General features: G+C 37.5%; 1 long non-coding RNA gene across 1 annotated transcript; it reads left to right on the forward strand.

The window, feature by feature from the left end:
* Positions 1-6814: 6814 nt before the first annotated feature.
* LOC126930093 (uncharacterized) lies at positions 6815-8748 on the forward strand. The gene is made up of 3 exons (XR_007717445.1): positions 6815-7011; positions 7391-7465; positions 8617-8748. It is a non-coding gene; the product is annotated as an uncharacterized LOC126930093 (long non-coding RNA).
* Positions 8749-21160: the final 12412 nt, after the last annotated feature.

A 21160-nucleotide genomic window follows, 5' to 3' on the forward strand; every position in this document is an offset into this window, starting at 1 on the left:
TTATAGTGAGCTGAGTTTGCACCACTGCACTCTAGCCTGGGCAACAAGAATAAAACTCCATCTCAAAAAGAAAAAAAAGAAAAAAAGAAAAAAATGTAATCAAAGAATAACCTAAAAATTATGAGTCAAGGTTTTGGATCTTGTCTTTCTCTGCCTTTAAAAATGATGACTCTTTTTCCTTATGTAAGAAAATCAAATGTCTTTGCTTTGTATTCAAGTTCTGCCTCAACCTAATACCATCATTCAACACCAAACTCAAAAGCTGTCTCTCTTTTAAAGCCTTCCTAGATTCTCCCAGAGAATTAATTTTCTCTCCTCTCCTTGGCACAGCTACTTACATTGAAGTAGTATATCTTTTACAATATTTAATATAATACTCTACTTTGTATTAGAGCATTGTGTTATTTCTATATTAAGTGTGGATTGTTCCAATGAATAGAATATATCTTTCAACCACTCTTTTGGGGAGGGCTCTTTAGAAATTCACAAACTGCACTGATTACAGTTCAATGTCTTTTTGTTTTTACTTTCTGATAAAGATAATAACAAGAAAAGAAACAGTCATGTGGTAGCCAACAGCTTAAGGAAATAATAGTAATGGTGAACCAGAATCACCTTCAAACTGAGCCATATGCCTCTGATTACCTAAAAACACAAGCAGAATGTGATACAGAAACATCTGAATGAGGTGAAAGGAGAAAATTGTAGAAAAGACACTTGGGTAGGATTACTGAAAAAAAGAAATGACAGGAAGGAAGCTCTGCCATGTCATTTCCCCTGTATATCTGGGGAGTTCACGTTTTGAGCAAGAGTGGTTTCTATAATAACCAATGAAACACTTACCTGTTGAGCCCCTGCTATGCGACAAGTTCTGTTAGATTTTGAAATCACTGTAAGGTTTGACAGTAAGGAAAATGTTACTTAGGTTCCATCAAAGATATGTGAATAGGATTTACAGACACCAATTCTGTGATCAGAATCCCTTCTCATATTAAGGACTGCTAAACTAAATACAGCTGCATTTGGCTAGCACCACTATGGACTTAGGCAAAGTTTCATTGATACCTAAGAAGACAAAGAGAGAAAGTGTGAGAAAGAACTCTTGAACAGTTTTTGCATGACACCTAATATCAAAACATTCTTTTAATTTTTACCATAAGTCTCTTTTCCAATCAAAACACTACAAAAGTTATTAAAATATTTAAATTGCCTGATTTTGGCATTGGCTTTTCCTCCATTTTTTTGGACGTGTTTCCACTTAGTGCCTTCATTATTAGTTACATAAAATGAGAATAATGTTTGCCAAATTTCATTATGGTATAGGGGAGGAAAAGACTTCTTTTTCTCACCCTTCAGTAGGTTCATACCTGAGGCCCCTATAACAAGAGATAGATTAACAAGAGAAAAGAGACACATTTATTTAATATGGTTTATGTGACAAAAGAGCCTTTAGAAATGAAGACCCAAAGAAACAGGTCAACCTGGATCCTTTTATACTGAGTTTGATGAAGTGGATAGGCATTGAGAAGTATGAATGGATTTTTTAAAAGTAAAATCTAACAGAAGACTTTATTTGTTCATATTCTTTCCTGTGTCCTTGTGTCTTCTGAGATAAGGATGTTCTTTTCCTCCATAGGAAAGGCAACTCTGAGTTAGGGTCTTACGACCTTGCCTTAGGGAAGAGGTGTGAAGGGAAAGTAAGAGTGATCTTATTACTTCTGCTACTTTCCCAAATGCCAAGGTGCCATATGTTGGGGTATTATGTCCTGAACCTCATCGTTAGCATTGCAGTGGGAACCAAACAAATATGCAAATGAGATAAATATGCATATGAGAGAAATAAATTTTCAAAACACAGGAACAATTATACTCATTTATACTGTAATTTATTATTCAAACATACTAACGACCCCAAAAAGGAACAAGAGAATGAAGCAAGAGATGTAAGTAATTGAGAAATTATTCAATTATGTCTTACTTTGTTTGGAAATAACATTATAAAGAAACTGAAATATAACATTGTCCATAGCACTTATGGATTAGAAAAATGAGCTTCATCTTGACTCAAAATTATGAATCAGGCTATTTAAATATTCATTCAATTATTTGGAGGGCAGGTGTGAAGGCTTTACTCTTTGGCTTCCCATTACATATAGAAGCTAATATGGTAGGGCTTCTTATTTCATATGGGAGTTAATATGAACTTTAAATTACTTCCAGAAAAATCATACCCTATGCATCTTTGAAGGAAATAATAGAGGCTTAAAATCATGAATTTTTTTGTTTGCCAATGGAAACTAACCTTCGGTTGAGGAAAACATTGGTTGTGTTTATACATCACCAAAAAAGGCTACCCATTTTTAAAAAATCAGGTAAAAAAATTACTTAGCATTGCTTAAAAAAAAAAAGGAAACTCAATTAGTTTGACTAATTAGCTTCTCTATTTCATTTAGCTTCATTTTCATTGAGCTTTGTTTCTTAATTCAGTCAGCTGGTCCTGGATCCATAAGTTGAGTGAACTTGTGCTAAAAGGAAAGAACTGTAGTATGATAGAAGGATGCGGCAGGAGGCTTCACTTCCACACCATCTGTGATTTAACCCTGCAGGAAGCAGGAACTACCTGGCTCTGTGAGTCTTGGAAAAGCAAGACCATTGCACTGTAACAAGAAATGAAAAGAAAGACAGGGAATTGCCTGAGAACTGTCTTCAATAAACTAATGAGGAAAAATACAAGGAAAGGAGGGCATATTGTGAAATTTGGAGAGAAGTCATGCTCTTTCTCCTTACATAACAATTGTTATGTTAATGATTGCAACTTAGTGCAGTTAGAAAAGGATTGAATAATCTATCACAAGCTAAGAAATTGTTGATACCTCTTTCTATTAGGAGAGTTTTGTCTACTGCTGGTTTTTAACTTTTGTTTTTAAGTTACGTGTTAATAAATATGGGAGGATTAGATAGTATCTATACATGTTTTCAGTAGGAAAGGAAATGCATAAATAAAGCAAACAAACTTGTCTCTTAAGACTTTTTGTTTTGTACTTAACCTCATAGTCCTGATTTTAGAATAATAGTTACCTTTTATGTAATTTATCCTTCTTGGCTACAGTTGTGGTAACTCAGAAAAATTGAAATGAATTTTGAAGGTGACGCCCACATCGATCTTGATGATTTAAAGAGGTTGGGAGGTTGGCTTACCCCTCCTTTCATGCAGGATTATCTCTAATGTTTTCCAGGGAACCCAAGTGCATCCATGCAGTGGTTCCCTAAATCTTTTTCTCTACAAGATAACCAGCCAGAATTCTTGGGATGGGCGATGAGAGAGGCAGAGACATTAGGATTCTCCAATGCACTAATTGATTTAGCAGCAGTTTAAAACAATGTTGAGCATTGTCAGAGATGCTCCTTTGAGGTATTAAATCAAGTTTCCCAAGATGGATTGCATGCTAACCACATACTATCTAAAAATCTCCAGGGCTGTTTATTGTTCTGCAATTTATGATTGCCTTGTTAGAGGGTTGCACATCAGCTTCCCTAGAGCCTAGGAAGAAACAGAGACAAATAGCATGCAAACTATATTGAACAATTCATTATATTATACTGTAGAAACCTAAGCACAGTGTGGAGATAACCTTTTTATGCACACTGCCTTATTGAACAGTAATCACTCTGCAATGCTTTAGATATTTAAATCATATTTATAATAACACATATTAATGTAACATCCCTCATAAAATTCTCAAGGCATTTTATGGGATATATAAACCATGGAAAAATACAAAATTTTAAAATGCAGATATACCTACCCTGGGGTCTTTGAGGCAACCTAATGAGGAATATATACAAAATCCCAGGCTGACAGTTTAACTATTTAAATAGCATATAGAATAACTCAAACACATTTTAAGATATTGCTGGTTACGAACTCATTCTTTATCTAAATATTTGGCCAGGTTGTATAAGTGCTTATTTTCAGTTTTACTGTTATGGGTAAAAAGGAAAAAACATTAAAAATGTTTAGAACATTTTCAATCAAAGCTTTCAAATTCACATGCCTGAAAATCAATCACTGATTTGGGTTTATGTGTTCTGTAAAATTACATTATTAGAGCTTTGGGGTTAATTTTAAGGCAAATGAAGGCATTTATCTTTGCATGGCTTGCCTAGATTTAGTATAGTGCTGTGCATTTATGTGTCTGATAGTTTGATAATTAGTTGTTGACTGATTAATCTATTTATCTTCAAGGAAATGAAGAGTTTCCGTGTTTAATGGGGACATTCTGTCCCTTTCACAGTATGGGAGGTAGATCATAGGAGGGCTAAACTGACCTAGTTCCTTCACTCAAATTTTTCTTTCGGTTTTTAATGTAATGGTGCAAGCATGCAGCATTGCTAGAATAACTGCTCCCCAGTCTTGAATGTTCCCACAGCAAGGACATCACCATTTAGTGGTCAGTTTGCAACTGATGTAACTATATACATGGTAGTATTTAAAGCATTGGGGTCATTTTTTAGCATTTTCTTATTTGCAACACTCAAGGCAGAAATAGTATGAGTTAAAGCATGTTCTACTTTTGTTTATAGTTACCCTGCTTTCATATGAATAAGACACATAATTCATTTTCTAAAACTTACCATGTTCAAAATCATGGAGGAAAGAAAATAAGAAGAGAACATCCTGAAAACAAGCCAGTCACACCATTAGTAGTTTTGCTACCAATTGTAGCCTTTCACTTCCCTTTACTGCACTTGGCTTGATTCTATTGTATACATCCTTTATTCAGAGGCTTGGAACACATTGAGTGTTGTGAGAAAGCAACAGAATAAATGCAGAATAACCCAAGTTGGTCAGGAGTTGTTCCAGGGTCAGAAGCCTTTCTCAACAACATCATCTGCAAGACATTATACGACTTAGAATGTTTCACATGAAGGACACATTACAGTGTGAATAAATGGTTACCTTTTGGTTGGGAAAGAATGGAACCCAGAAGGAATCTGTTATTGGCATTGACAGTCAATTGTTTAGATATAATGAAAGTTTTTGCAGTGGTATCCTGCAGGCTGTCTGGTGCTGTGTTCTTAATTTTTTAGAAAGCTGTTAAATCCAGAAGTCTGTTCACTAGCATTGCCATAATCTGTTTAAGTTGCCGTGCAAGCCTCCTTTTATGAAATTAGGGCTCTCTGGAAAAACAGCTAAGTTCAGGTCTAACAGTAAAAGAGAAACTCTTGAGAATGATGGGTAGCTCTGCTGTTTTAACTGGCACTCTCTAGACCACTTATCTTCAATTTCCTTAAGTTTGGAACTCAAGTCTTTGGAGTCAAAACATAAAATGACAGGAAAGATTAAAAACACTTCCAGAGGTCCTGAAACTTTAATAAACTCAATTCATTCTGGCTGAACATTTTTACATAATTCCTAGGAATGACTACCTATTGCATTTACTGTGATCCATTCAGCAATTATTTATTGAGGTCCTGTTAGATGTAGGGTTCTGTGCTAGTGCTGGGAATTCAACTGTGAACACAGAATCCTTGACTGAATAGGTTTCCCAGCCTAAGCACTTTACATTTTCAGATGATTAGACAATTGGGGGACTGGGGAGAAGAAAACACAGATACAGTTATAGGTGTCCAAAGTAGGTTATGCCTGTTTGCTTCAATGAAATAGACAGATATGGGCTGACACGTACTCTCTTATTTTAAGCCATTAGTCAAAATTCCTCATGCATTATAATTGAGAACACCTCCAACAGTGTTACTTGAATTAGAGGGAGTGACAGTTCATTGAGCACTCTTCCTAGTGCACATACTAAGGCTGCTCGATGGACTGAGCTCTATGGAAATCTCCCTGATAAACTCCAGGAGCTCTGTCTTCTTCCCATTGCCAGTGTTATACTGATTCCTTTTAAAGTTGCCCCCAACAACCAATACAGACACTATTTTCCATCCAAATAAATCAGAGCGACTTCTTATTTATTTATTTTTTGTACTTTTTTTTTTTTTTTTTTAGAGACAGGATCTTGTTCTGTTACCCAGGCTGCAGTGTAGTGGAATGGTCTCGGTTCACTGCAGCCTGGATCTCCCAGGCTCAAGGGATCATCCCTTCTCAGCCCCCTGAGTAGCTGAGATTTTACGAGTGTGCACTACCACACCTGGCTATTTTTCTTTTTAACTTTTAGTAGACATGGAGACCTTAGAGACCTCCCTATGTTGCCCAGGCTGGTCTCTAACTCCTGAGCTCAAGAAATCCTCCTGCCTTTGCCTCCCAAAGTGCTGGGATTACAGACAAAACTTCAGATAATAGGTTTTTATCTAGTACCCTGTTTGTGAACAGCACTCCAGAGAAGCTACCCATGTGAAGGTGTTCATATAAATGGTTGATCAACAGACTAATTCCAAATCTGTCTCCACACTGTAACTTTTACTAAAAGCCCTTATTTTGTCTTTGGATCAATCCAGAGTCAGCCTCCTTTCTTTATCACAGGATAGCTTTTAAAGTGTTTTAACCCAACTGTAATATTGTTTCTAATCTCTTCATGAGACCAAACACATCCAGTTTCAACTACATCATTTGATGTCGTTCAGGGATTTCCCAACATTATGATAATCCTTTTCTCTCTGATCCAATTTAGGCACTTCCTCAGTTTTCTAATCTGGAGGGATACTATTGATGAAACTTCTGAAGTCAAAAACCTTCCATAGTGCCTTAGATTTTGTCCAGTAATCTAGAATCTTTACATAAGTTTCCCATTGTGATTTCACCAATAATGACAAATGTGTGTGGCAGCAGTTATAGATGTGGGTCTAGAATTAAGCTTCCTGGATTCATATCTGACCTCTGCCGATTACTAGCTCTGTAACCTTGAACCACTTGATGAACTTCTTATGGCTTTGTTTCTTAATGCATAAAATGAAGATGATAAGTACAGTGCTAAGTTCATATGGTTGTTGTGAGAGAGAGCGCAATAAATGAAATAAAGTAATAAACACCTGAATGGAAACTGAAATACAGTAAGCATAGGAAGAGCTGTGAGCTATTTTATTAATGTCAAGAATATTTCCAGAAATAGCAAATAATCTGATACTTAAACCAGATAATCAAGTTTCTTTGTTGGCTCTGATTTTTTAAAATTAGAATATCTGGTTTTTAAGACATAATGTCTAAAACGATATAGGTCGTATGTGAAATCAACTTGTGATTTCCCTTAATATTTGAAAGCTCCATTGAACTTTGAACATGATAGCTCATTCCAAATGTGACAGCATCATTGTTTAAAACGTCATTGTCCCAAATGTGCACAGGTCTGATTCATATGTCTTAAGTATATATGGTTCTTTTTACAAGACTAGAAGAGATTTAGAAACATAATTTCATTTTCTTCCAAAACAGTCCTTGAGTTTAAATGAAGAAGATGGCAGTAATCCATATTTAGTAGGTGGAGAAACTGAGGAATTGAAGATTTAAGTGAGTTATGACCACTCTGCTACTTAAACATATAATGGATATTATAAAAAATGTTTCCTGTTTCCTGTGGAATTTGAGTTCTGTTGCTCCTAAGACTATTTTGAATAAGAAATCATACATATCCCATAAATCCTGAAAGATTAGCTTATAGAGGAAGTGAGCAAAACATCAGGTAAAGATATAAAGTAATTGGCATTGGTTAAAGCTTAAAGGAAATGGGACACAGTCTGCCAAAAAAAACAAAAAGCAAATGACATAAAAAATAGTTAAACAAGGGATATTAAAATACCACCAGTAATGGCGAGCACAAAGTGAAAACTGAGTGTGAAATTTGTGTGACTTTGAAGTGGCCAAGATATTAAACTCATTTTTAAAAAAATCTCTTTAGCATAAAAAAAGAAATTGGGCTGCCAAGTCATGAAATCTTGCAAAAATATATTTCAACTGAAAGCCTGTTTGCAAAGTACATTTTCACTTGAACATAGATCAGTATGTCCAGATGACAGGGATCTATGGGTATTAGTGTAAATGGCAAGTGAATTTTCTAAGCTTCTTACAATTATGTTAGAAGTCTCATGTAGTCACAGGATATGCTAAGAACTGTCTTGGCTGCTTTTCCCTTCCCAATCTCTCATAGTAAGTATTTAGGTGTAGGTACCTATTTGGAGTCATCTAGTGATTGAATATGCAATCTAGCAGGTTTAAGTAACCCAGAGAGCCCACTGTTCCAGATATTTAGAAAGCTTCAACACTGCAATTTTGTTTATATATGAAATGACTTCTATTAGTAGATTAAATCTTTGTTCATTTTAATACCCAACCTGATTATTCTTTTAATTAATATGCTCTTTCAATTCAATCAAAAGAACCAATTATTTTGTATGCGAACATATATAACACATGTGCATTAAATCAGATTTTGCTTAATTTTGAGGTTCTTGGGGAACCAAATTATACTGGATTGTGTTTGCAAATCCAGGATAGAAGAACCAGAAAACTTGGTTTACAACTCTGTTATGTCATTTTAAATGAGTCACTTCATTTCTCTCAGTCTTTGTTTCCTCATCTTTAAAGAGCTGTATCAGTCAAGATTGGGTAGGCTATGTTGCAGTAACGAATAATTTCTAAAACCTAATGATTCTTTTTGGCAGTCACTCAAGGAGCCAGACTTACGGATGGTATATTCCCATGCTTTCATGATTGCTGCAGGAGAAGAAAAGCTGCTCTGGTGATTAAGTGTTCCTGTCTGGAAGTGACATATGTCCTTCTACTCAGACTTCATTAGTTAAAGCAAGTCACATGGTTGTATCTAACGTCAAAGGGGTGGGGAAACACATACCTACCATATGCTTGAAAGAAGATGAGCTAGTTTATTTATACTTAGTCCTATTCACTACCTAATAATTACCACTCTAGAATAAATGAAGTTACTTATTTGAAAATGCTTGGAATATGCTTAATCAATGATTGCATTTGGTTTGTTTGTATTTTTAAAGAAAAGGGAAACAGAATATCAGAAGAATTGTAATATATGAAATAGAATGACTGAACATGTTTAATCACATTTTAAGTTCAGATTTTATTATAATTTATCACCATTCTTATGCACAAAAGTTAAGGTATACTTGAGTCTCTCTAAAAACATAAACTGGAGCTCTATTTTTAAAATTAAAATACATCTTTTATTTTTAAAAATGAGAAAATAAGAACATTAATGTTAAATGAGGTAAAAAATTTTGAAAAACATTCAAATTTACTTGTATATGTGGACTTACTTTTTTACTTCCTCATGGTTTACATTTATATCTGTGAGGTAAATTAGAGAACAGAGGTAATTCAAGCAAAAGTTACTTCTGCTTCATTTTCGTGCAGACAAAATTACTAGGATAAATTACAGCAAAAATTAGTCAGAGGGCTGTGTTTAAAAAGAAAATGAGTTGCTTTCCTTAGTTTGAAAGTCATCAAATCCCTCCTATTTCTGTCTCTTTATTTTCCAGTGCAATGAAAGCTTCAAGCATGTAGAGAGAAAAACAACAGGACATCTCACCCAAAGAGATCAACCTCCGCAGTGGGCAAAGGTTGCCAAAATAGGCAACCTTCTACCTGGATCAATTTCCACAGTAGGCAATGCAGCCAAAGAAGCCATGGAGAAGTTAGTTTCCACCCAGTTATTCCTCTCCTGGCTCCATCCTTGCTTGAGAATTTCTTAATGAAAATGAGTTCTAGCTGAGCATAGAGAAAGCATGTCAAAGCAAATTCTGTCTGTATTAAGACCTATATACATTGCTAGCAAGATTTCACTATTTAGTGGGAAGCATACCTCTGTCACTTTAAAGATGTGTGACTTGAGCAAATTACTAAATCTCCATTTTCCTGTTGTAAAATGGGTAAAATGTTACTTATCTACACACCATGCAGGATTTGGGAGAGAAACAATGGAGATGAAGTTCGGAAAAGTAATCTGCAATGATAAAAATCAAATGAAAAATAAAATAAGATCATTTTTCTCTATCACTATGCCCTCTGCGTTTGTTTGTATATCTTTCTACACATGAGATGACGTTGCCTACTGCAGCACTATCTTCATATGTGGCACCAAATCCAGGGTAATTGATAACTGGATATTTCTTCCCATTCAAGAAAACCCAGCACAATTTAAGTGAATACAAGTGGTATTATTAAAAAATAAACTGGATTTCTGTAAATTCATTTTAAAAAGTACATAATTGGCAAATGTGTGTCCTTCAGTTTACTGAAAACCCTTTGTGGCTCATCTCACAATAGATAGAGAGCCTAAAAGGCTTGTTTTATAGCTAAAAGGCTTGTTAGAACTCAACAGATCTAGATTCTGTGGTAAAAAGCCACTTTTCATTCACTTAGAAAAAGATGGATTTCTTAGTAATCAGGGTCATGCGCACTCTCTGTTTTGGCATGAAGAGGTGGTATGTGTAACATCCGTTATTGACTCAGACGGTGAACAACAGCAGAGACCACAGTGGTAATAGTGAAGGCAGCATCCCAACACAGGAAGCTAACACTGACTCCTAAGATAGTGTTTGCCCAAGCATAAGAATCTGGCAGGTCTCTTTATAGGTTGAATAAATGATAGTGTGTTAGCGAAAGCAAGAATGGATAACAGGCTTGTATATGTCAGATTGTAGGTACCATTGGAGCTCTCACAAAGGGCATCAGTCATAAGAGGGGGACAAATTACAGAGAAATTCACCCATGACTTTCCACATCATTTCCCCAACACTTCTTCACCTCTCATCAAATCCAAAGAAAATGACTATTTTAGATCCTAACCTGAATGGAGTGTCTCCCCTTGCATCTTGTTGTTGTACCTTTTTCCTGTCTAGTCATAGTATGCACCAAAAACAACATGTGAGGAAAACTTTTACTTAGGATATACCCCGTGGCTCCAGCACATGGTTCATTATAGAGCTGCTAACAGTCAGAGGTTGGCAGTCTTACTTAATGGAATAACAGATAGAGAGCAAGGATAATAGCTCCCTTGTCTCTCAGTCTATTAATAGTGGAACCATTAATATTGCAAAATGACTGGTAATAAGAATATTTTAGGGGGGAAAAAGCCTTTGCAATATGTGAACTTTTATAGCTAAAAGGCTTGTTAGAACACAAGTCTAATGCTTAAGAAAACAGAGCACCAGTTTACTGAATACACATGTATTTATTATTTGTTATTATTGTTTGTTTACTATGTTATTCTTCCTTCCTAAAAAACATGTTTAGTCATTTCCCCCTTAGCATCAATGTCCAAAAAATACATGGCAATTCATGACCTAGGAATATATTTATATAACATCACCAACGTTTTCCATGGCAACAAGCCTTGTCAAGCTGTCAGATGCCATGAGACCGACTCCTGCGCAGTTCCCAAACAAATATAATTCTAATATAGAAATGAATAAGATCCCTGCCGCCTTACTGTAATATCTAATGCTGAACCCCCAAACTGTATATTGAAAAAAATAAAATAAAAAGGGAAAAATGATTTACCTCCAAGATGCATGCCACATAAACATTGTCTCCTTGGAAGATGACATGTTGTCATTATCTGAACTCCACTTACTTGAATAGTAGTTTATTTTCAGAAGATGTGACTATTGTCTTGAAATTCTGGTGATTTTTCTCAAGCAAACATGTTTCTTGAACAGTTAAAATTCAATACAAGTTTTAGACACTCAGCGGTGAAAGTAACATTGGTGCCATTGATATTCCCCTTATGAAAATTGTAAAGACTTAAAATTAAGGTAATAATGGCAAAACTTTGCTTTTTCCATCTCAGCTCTCCTATACTTACTCATGGGCCAGAAAGCCACAGAGTAAAACAGACATTTGATATAGAATTGCAGTCTAGTTCGTTGGCCAAAAAATAGAAGGCCAAAAAATAGAAATGGGTAGATAATATATAGGTGAAATGGATATGGATGGATGGATGAATGGATGGACAGATGGATGGATGGGTGACTGGCTGGATCTATCTCATGGTTAAATGATAGCAGTCATTAAATCCAGGATATAGAATACATTCTAGTCAATAAGTTAATTATACAAATTGTGCAGTTGAGAAAACAGGTCAAATAAGCACAGTTATTCATTCTGCATTCTTTATTAAGTTTTTATTAAAGAATAAACAGTATGAGTTCCTTGCCCTAGATGACCTACGTTCTAGAGCTCAGAAGACATGGATTTTTGTCCTGATTCCTCCATTGTTTTGATTAACTAATGCTATGTAACAAATTACCCTTAATCTTAATGGCTTTAAAAAATTAAATTTCTTATCATTCTGTGGGTTGGCAACATTTAGCTCAGCCCGGTCTGGAGGGTGATAATCTATGTGCTGCATATATCAGGGGGTTCCCCTGGGGTTGGGACACTGGGTCAACTGGATGCTGTCTCTCCCTGCGATGTGTCATAACCACTCCCTCTCTTTGTGACATCTTCATTTGGTCTCTTCTACAGCATAGCCAGACTTCTAAATGGGGTGAAGGGATTCCAAGAGCACAAAAGCAGAAGTTTCCAGGTCATCTTAAAGCTTAGGCCTGGAAGTAGCACAGTGTCACTTTTGCCAAACACTATTCATTACTGTGAGTCGCAGATTCAAGAAGAAGAGACCACATTACTTTATCACAAATAGTGTATCCTAAATAATTGTTTCCTCAACTGTCAAACTAAGACATTGGACTACATTAAAGTCTACCTTTAATAGCTCAAAGTTCCCTGAGCTGTTCAATACATTATTCCGTGAAAATGATCTCCAAAACCCATAAAGTCTTAAGCTTATTTTCAAATCCACATTGAACATCTTTGATGTCTGATGGAATTGGCAGGCATCTCAAATGAGCACATTTTAACTGTGATCTTACTTTTATATCTGCTCTTACTCTTATAGTCCCTATTTCAGTTGATAGCACCTCATACTCCTAGTCATCCTTGTCCAGAAACTGGAAATCATTCTTGACTCCTCTTCCCAAAAATATACACTAATCAGTAAGTAATAACCATACAACGAAGAAGGTACTATGATTATCCCCACTTTTTAAATGAAGAAAATAAGACACAGGGAGGTTATAAACTGCCTAATGTCACAGAACTAAGCAGAGAAGACTTGTTCTTAATTATGATGCTGTGCTAGGAACAGTGACCTCAACAGCTCGCAAAAGGATGAGAAGATTTGAATTGCAACTTCACTATTGCAAAGACATGATTTTTTTTGGAAAGTATAATAGATGCAATTAGACTGTGTAATTGATAATTCATAAAATTTTCAGTTAATAGTGTAGGTCTAGGAGCATGACTTTAGGAAAAGAATCAACTGGCCATCTTAAAAATACTTTGTAGCCAATCAACTCTCTCACACACACACACACACACACACACACACACACCCCAGCACTTTGGGAGGCCAAGGTGGGTGAGGTCAAGAGATTGACCATCCTGGCCAACATGGTGAAACCCTGTCTCTACTAAAAATACAAAAATTAGCTGGGCATGGTGGTGCACACCTGTAGTCCCAGCTACCTGGGAGGCTGAGACAGGAGAATCGCTTGAACCCAGGAGGCAGAGGTTGCAGTGAGCTGAGATCGCACCATTGCACCCCAGCCTGGTTACACAGAGAGATGCTGTATAAAAAGAAAAAAGAAAACCACATTTTGTTTTAGTTACCTTATAAATTATACGGAGGGCTATAATATAAATTCTGTTTCATGGATGAGGAAGACTAAGATGGTCATGTTAAATGATTCAGCCCAGGGGAGTTGGCACTAGAATCAAGTGTAGAAACTGCTAGCAATGAGGAGCTAATAATTAATTAGCTGAAGGAACTTGGACATATGGCCTAGGTTAAAATTATTCAGAAGGCCATGATGCTGAGGTCAGACTCTCAGTAACACAATTAATCTGTTACTTTGTATCTATTTTAGTTAAAACCATTGCAGAAAACTGAGGAATGTTAAGCAAGGATCATGTGCTACAAACTTGAACTAGCAAAATAGTTTTGAAACTATTTTTAATACAATGTTTGTGTTGGGGGTGTAAGATAAGGTCCCTAAGACACTTGAAGTATATATAAAGGCTTTTCTGGAAATAAGGGAAACTATTCTTGGAAATGTTTCTTCTCCTGAGAGTGAAATAAATCAACAAATTACTATTTCAAGCATGCGAATAATCCCCTTCCCCCAACTTTTTCAAATTGCTTGTTATGGCTTTGCATATTTTTTTCCATGATTTTTCACTGCCAAAAGAAAAATACCACATTGGCAAGGATAAAGAAATTTTCCTTGCAGCCACTGAATGGTTACAGTGTGGCTAGTCACACTCTCCCTCTTCTTGTCTTCTGGCTGCTGTTTGACAGGAGGACCCTCCCTTAGGACAACGAAGGAATTTCTTCCATCTTTGGTGTCTCCTGACGATATACCTCAAAGACAATCAGGAAAGAACTTCACAAAGACTTAATAATCACTTATCTATATAGTCTCCTCAAATTCATGCGCTTTCATTTCACTCAAAGATTGCTTAACTTCCTTAAACATTCCTCAGAGCTGCCCTCTGTTTGTGGTTCGCAATTTCATCCAGGCTTAATATAAGCTACCATTTAGTTTATATTACCTCCTCCTCCATCCTAGCCTTCTGGCAATTCATAAGTCTACTACATCTAAATTCATCCATTGCTTGCTATTAAACTCCACTAAATTTATATGTAAAAAATACACATTCGCTACAATGAAAAAAGAAATATAGAAATGTCCATTCCTCCTACTGCCCCAAATGAAGTGTGGAACTTTTTTTTTTTCTTGCCACATAGTCATCTAAAGCCAAGTCATGAGGAGAGAGCAGAAGAGGTTTATGAGGATGCTTTGATCTGAGGCTCAGAGTAAATTGTCCACTTCGCAACCCTATCCCAAGTGACCCAGTCAGGGTGCTTTCTCACGACATTTCTGACCTCATCCCAGGGAAACCATAAAATCTTCCGTATAATGCATAGTTCAGCTGGGTTTTCATCTAATAGAGATAAGTTATCTGAGTTTATATTTAGAAAAACAGAAACATTTTACTAATATATTTGGTCCAAATTCTAAAGCCAAAAAAGAGTTAATGAAGGGATCATCAAATTTCACGGCTGAAAGTGACTTCAGACAGTATTATAGTCCAACTCCTAAAGATCCCTCAAAATCCATCCTCTTTTGTCTTTCTCCACTGTCACTGCCTCCACGTCAGTGGTGTCATCTCCCATGTGGGCTACTGATTCCTCTCCCTCTTCCCTGACTTCAGGCATCACACCCTCTCCCTGCCAACACCCCCCTGCTTCCTCTTCCACCACCACACACACACACTTGCTGCCAGAGTCCTTTTACTGAGACAGAAGCCTCACCTTATTCCCTGGCTTACAAATCTCCAATGATTTGCCATTCCCTGTTGGATGGAACCTAAACAAAACAGCGTGGGCTTTCCAAACTGTGCCAACATCCCTTACAAAGCTTATCTCTATCCCCTTCCTTCTACCCTATGTTCAGACAGGCCAGACATTTCACTGTCGCCCCAAAAGCATCATGGCCCTTCATAGCTTCTCACCTTTGCGCAGACTGTGATCTCTGTCTACCTGCCCTTCCTCTCCTGCTCCGCCCAGTAAATTCTTTATCTTTAAAGACCCAAATCAAACACTGTCTTTTTATGGCGCCTTTCCCATTATTCACAGGGTAAGTTGGTGTGTAGATTCCATGCTTCACTACCACTTTGTACATATATGTCCACAAGAGCACCCGCCATGCTATATCAGGACTAAATTTACTTCTCCCTACTGGACATCCAGCATAGGGATCATATCTTTCTGTCTCACATCTTTCTGTCTTGATTAGTGCTTGCATAGAAGAAGCACTATACCTTTCTCTTTTTTTTTTTAGTTAAAAAAAAAAAGGAGTCACGATCTGTTGCCCAGGCTGGATTTCAGTGGCACAATGTCAGCTCACTGCAATCTCCGCCTCCCGAGTTCAAGCAATTCTCCTGCCTCAGCCTCCCAAGTAGCTGGAACTACAGGTGTGTGCCACCACGCCTGGCTAACTTTTTGTATTTTTAGTAGAGATGGGGTTTCAGCATGTTAGCCAGGATGGTCTCGATCTCCTGACCTCATGATCTGCCCCCCTCAGCCTCCAAAAGTGCTGAGATTACAAGCGTGAGCCACCGCGCCCAGCCAGCACTATAGTTTTCATTCATTCATTCATCTTCTGAATAAACATGATATGACTGATATACACAGTGTTAGTACTGAAGAACATATCAGACATGGCTTCTGCTGTCATATAGATTATAATTAAGTTGGGGAGACAGACACTAGACAAACACAAATGAATATACAATTACTGTCTGTGATATGTACTTTTATAGAAAAGAGCAGAGCACAAGAAAGAGAATAAGGAATGGATAGAATAGCTAATTTAGATGGGGGGTGTGGGTGGCAGGAAAGATATCTCTGAGAATGTGGCATATAAGCTGGAATCTGAAGGATGAGGAGAGGGTAGCCAAGAAAAGAGTGAGAAAAAGCCTGTGTTAAGGTCTCGAGGCAGGAATGAGCTTGTGAAAGGAATTGGAAATAGGTCCAAGCAGCTAAAACCGATTGAGTGAGGGGAGTAGATTGTGGAGAGGCTGGAGGGACAGGCAGGGCCAAATCACAAAGGGTGGGGAATTTATCAGAAGTGTCTTGTGAAGCCCTCCAAGTGTTAATAAATGCTGAATGTAAGTTCCATGAACAGAGGGCACATTACCTTTGGAGTAACAAAAGACTTTGTTCCTCAGAGATCCTGGATGAGAGATGAATTGAGCTAATGCTAGGATACAGGCCCTGAGCAGGGAAGAGGCTATCACTTATTCTTATAGAGTGAAATTATTGCAAGTACCCCGGGGGCAAGCTGACTTTATTTGTCACCAAAAGCTACAGTTTCAAGTATCTGAAAAGTTATGAATCACCCCCTTATGACTGAGAAAAGCATGGAATAGGTCCTCAAAGGAGCAATACTCTGATGAAGTACTAGGTCACAAGTGTTGTATAACTAGCATATAATAAGCAGCACAATAGATAGAGATCTTTACTGTAATTCAAAAAGTCACTTCCAACTCAGTCTGCCTAAGATGGGACATACCCTCCTCAGTCTCCCACCCTCCCACTGCTACCTATGTCCATTAGGCCTCCTCCCAGCATTCCCTGTCTCAGTGCATGCCAGTCCCATAAATTCCAGGTTTCAGCACTGATACTTTCCCGGCCCTCATCCCCAGAAACAATTCATCACTAAGTCCTGCTTATTTCGCTTCCTAAAGATCTCTCAAATCTGTCAACATTCCTCCACCTCCACCACCATCACGGTTAAAGCTGTTATCACCTCTTGCTGAAGCCATCTTTGTAAAATGATGACAGGAAGAGAAATCTGACATAGCTGACTCTATCTTGCTTCTGACCTCCAAGCTGTCTTTGGTCATTCCTGGGGCATAGACCAAGTTAACTTTGTGGGGGGGAATTTAGTTGATGGTTTAACATGAAAGCAAGGGTGATAATAGTTCCTCCTTAAAACTCACCCCATCTTTGCTCAGGGACCAAAAGCCACTTTTGTTAAGACTAATCAAAGTTTGTAACAATAGGATTATGGGAGGGGCCTGAGCTCTACAAAGATGTAGGCATAGTTTCTATTGTCCTTTACTACTCAGGAGTCATGTGGCCAGAGATCACAAGATTTGTGACTTCCCCAATTGCTCCTATAGATAACATTGCTATTGTAGAATCTAAGATTGGCTTTTTTTTTTTTTTTAAATTTATTTATTATGATTATACTTTAAGTTGTAGGGTACATGTGCATAACGTGCAGGTTTGTTACATATGTATACTTGTGCCTTGTTGGTGTGCTGCACCCATCAACTCGTCATTTACATCAGGTATAACTCCCAATGCAATCCCTCCCCCCTCCCCACTCCCCCCTCCCCATGATAGGCCCCGGTGTGTGATGTTCCCCTTCCTGAGTCCAAGTGATCTCATTGTTCAGTTCCCACCTATGAGTGAGAACATGCGGTGTTTGGTTTCTGTTCTTGTGATAGTTTGCTAAGAATGATGGTTTCCAGCTGCATCCATGTCCCTACAAAGGACACAAACTCATCCTTTTTGATGGCTGCATAGTATTCCATGGTGTATATGTGCCACATTTTCTTAATCCAATCTGTCACTGATGGACATTTGGGTTGATTCCAAGTCTTTGCTATTGTGAATAGTGCTGCAATAAACATACGTGTGCATGTGTCTTTATAGCAGCATAATTTATAATCCTTTGGGTATATACCCAGTAATGGGATGGCTGGGTCATATGGTACTTCTAGTTCTAGATCCTTGAGGAATCGCCATACTGTTTTCCATAATGGCTGAACTAGTTTACAATCCCACCAACAGTGTAAAAGTGTTCCTATTTCTCCACATCCTCTCTAGCACCTGTTGTTTCCTGACTTTTTAATGATCGCCATTCTAACTGGTGTGAGATGGTATCTCATTGTGGTTTTGATTTGCATTTCTCTGATGGCCAGTGATGATGAGCATTTTTTCATGTGTCTGTTGGCTGTATGAATGTCTTCTTTTGAGAAATGTCTGTTCATATCCTTTGCCCACTTTTTGATGGGGTTGTTTGTTTTTTTCTTGTAAATTTGTTGGAGTTCTTTGTAGGTTCTGGATATTAGCCCTTTGTCAGATGAGTAGATTGCAAAAATTTTCTCCCATTCTGTAGGTTGCCTGTTCACTCTGATGGTAGTTTCTTTTGACTGGATCCTTTCCTTACTCCTTATACGAAAATTAATTCAAGATGGATTAGAGACTTAAATGTTAGACCTAATACCATAAAAATCCTAGAGGAAAACCTAGGTAGTACCATTCAGCACATAGGCATGGGCAAAGACTTCATGTCTAAAACACCAAAAGCAACAGCAGTAAAAGCCAAAATTGACAAATGGGATCTAAGATTGGCTTTTTAAGATATTTTTTGGACTGACCCTGCCTGGACCCATGACTAACGGCTCAACTGGTCCTGTGTCACCACCCAGAGACTGACTCTGCACATGAGGATGATTTTCTACATCCCTCTGATTTCATCTCCAACCAGTCAATAGCACTCATTCCCTAGCCCCCACCAAATTGTCCATAAAAACCCCCTAACCTTTGACCACCGGGGAGAGTGATTTGAGTGATAACTCCAGTTCTTCTATGTGGGTCAGCTTTGTGTCAATAAAACTTTCTCTACTGCAATGCCAGGGTCTCAGTGAATTGATTTTGCCTAGGCAGTGGGCAGGAAGAACCCATCGGATCAACACATTGCCTGGACCTCTGCAGTAGCCTACTAATGGATCTCCACTGTCAACTCTTCAACCCTCATATGTTTATTCTTTATCCCAAAGACAGAGGAAGTTCTAAAAATGCAAAATGGCTCATCCTCACACTTGCCAGTGCTTAAGGCAAACTTGCAGAACAAAGTTTACTATGTACTGTGTACTGTAACTTTGGATACACTAACTAGCTGAGGTTCTGTGTGTTCTTGCTTCTGTATACCTTTCTAGTTTCATCCTGTCTTATGTTTTCCCCTAGCCCCTGTCACATTGTAGCTGTCATACATGAAGGCACTGTATTCGATCTTTCCACCAAACCTTTATGCAAAATGTTCCATCTGTTTGGAAAGACCTACCCACTCTTTGCCTTGCTAACACATATATGGTCTTCTTTGGTCGGTTCAACCACTACTGAAATAAGTAAATCTTCCATTGCATCTTTAACTATTGCAAATCCCCTGGGTCAACCTGAAATCATCAGAAGAATTAGAACCCAATTTAAAATGATTTATTGAAGCACAAAGCTGAGATACACATCTGGGTAACACAAACTCCAAAGGAATGAGGTCAGTGCTCAGAAGCTGAAAAGTTGAGGTCTTGCTTATATAGGCAGAAAACAAAGAAATTTAACAGAATTACCACATTTCCAAACAAGACTGGTTTATGAATTACAGCAACTTGATTAGTTACAGCTTGTTTTCTCTCTCTCTCTCTTTTTTTTTTTTAAACAATTTAATAGAGTATATTTAACACTCCATCTTAGACAACGTGATTAGTTTTGGGATCTTGGTATAAGGGAAGTAAGAGGGAAGTTAATGTACAATGAAGATCAACAGTTAAGAGAGAAGCAGCCTCTGGCTTCAATTAGTCTTTCACAATGTCTTGCAAAATAATGTAGGTAAAGAAAAAACACTAGTCTATAATCAGAGGAACTAAGGTTACAGCTCTAGGTTATAGCTGCCTGTCACATGACTCAACTTTCATAATTCTATTTCTTTAAGGCTCAAAATAATTTAAAGACACAACAGCTTTGATTCTGAATTACTTATTTTCACACCTGTAGTACTTTGTCATAGAGCTCTGTATACCCATCTTGCATAACCTGTAGTTGATGTTTTAGATTTGATGAAGGTTTATCTCTCTCACTTTACCATAAGTTCTACATAGCATAAATCCTGTCTGCCTTGATTCTTTATCACATCCTGATTGCCTAGAATGTAGTAGGTACACAAAATATCTATTTATTGAAGGAGTTAATGCTTATCAGTAGAAAATCATCACCTGGGTGAAATGAAGTGCTCCTCCTCCCCACTCTGTGCTTTACTAGCCTCTAAACCTGTTTCTTCTCTGGGGTCTCTAAGAGATCTCTTAATAAGTCTGGTAGGAATTAAAATACCCCTCTCACTCAATGTTTTAAAATTCATTAATATATGTCTGCTCATTTCCTATACTAAATATCAGGTAATTCTTCTACCATTACTGAGTTTAGACAATCAACTTATATTCTCTTACAGTGACGCAGAGTTGACTCTCCCCATGCCCACTCTTCCCCCATTTTTACCGGTTCTCTGGCTTTCCTAGAATGCATCCAGAGATGACTTTCTAAAATGAAAAATTACCTAGCTCCACAAATTTCACTCAGGTTAATGTACAAACTCTTTCTAAGGCCTTTTATGAGTTGGCCCTACCTATTCAACCCCACCACTCCCTCTACCTCCTACTCCACACCCCCAAATCACCTGCTGTCACTCATTGTAGGGCCTTTAGACACTCCCTTCCCTCTGCCTCAGCTCTCCTCTCTAATCCATAGTCTACCCATATCACAGGTCT

This window comes from Macaca thibetana, chromosome 11, assembly GCF_024542745.1.
Source record: "Macaca thibetana thibetana isolate TM-01 chromosome 11, ASM2454274v1, whole genome shotgun sequence".
In the NCBI taxonomy this organism is placed as follows: domain Eukaryota; kingdom Metazoa; phylum Chordata; class Mammalia; order Primates; family Cercopithecidae; genus Macaca; species Macaca thibetana.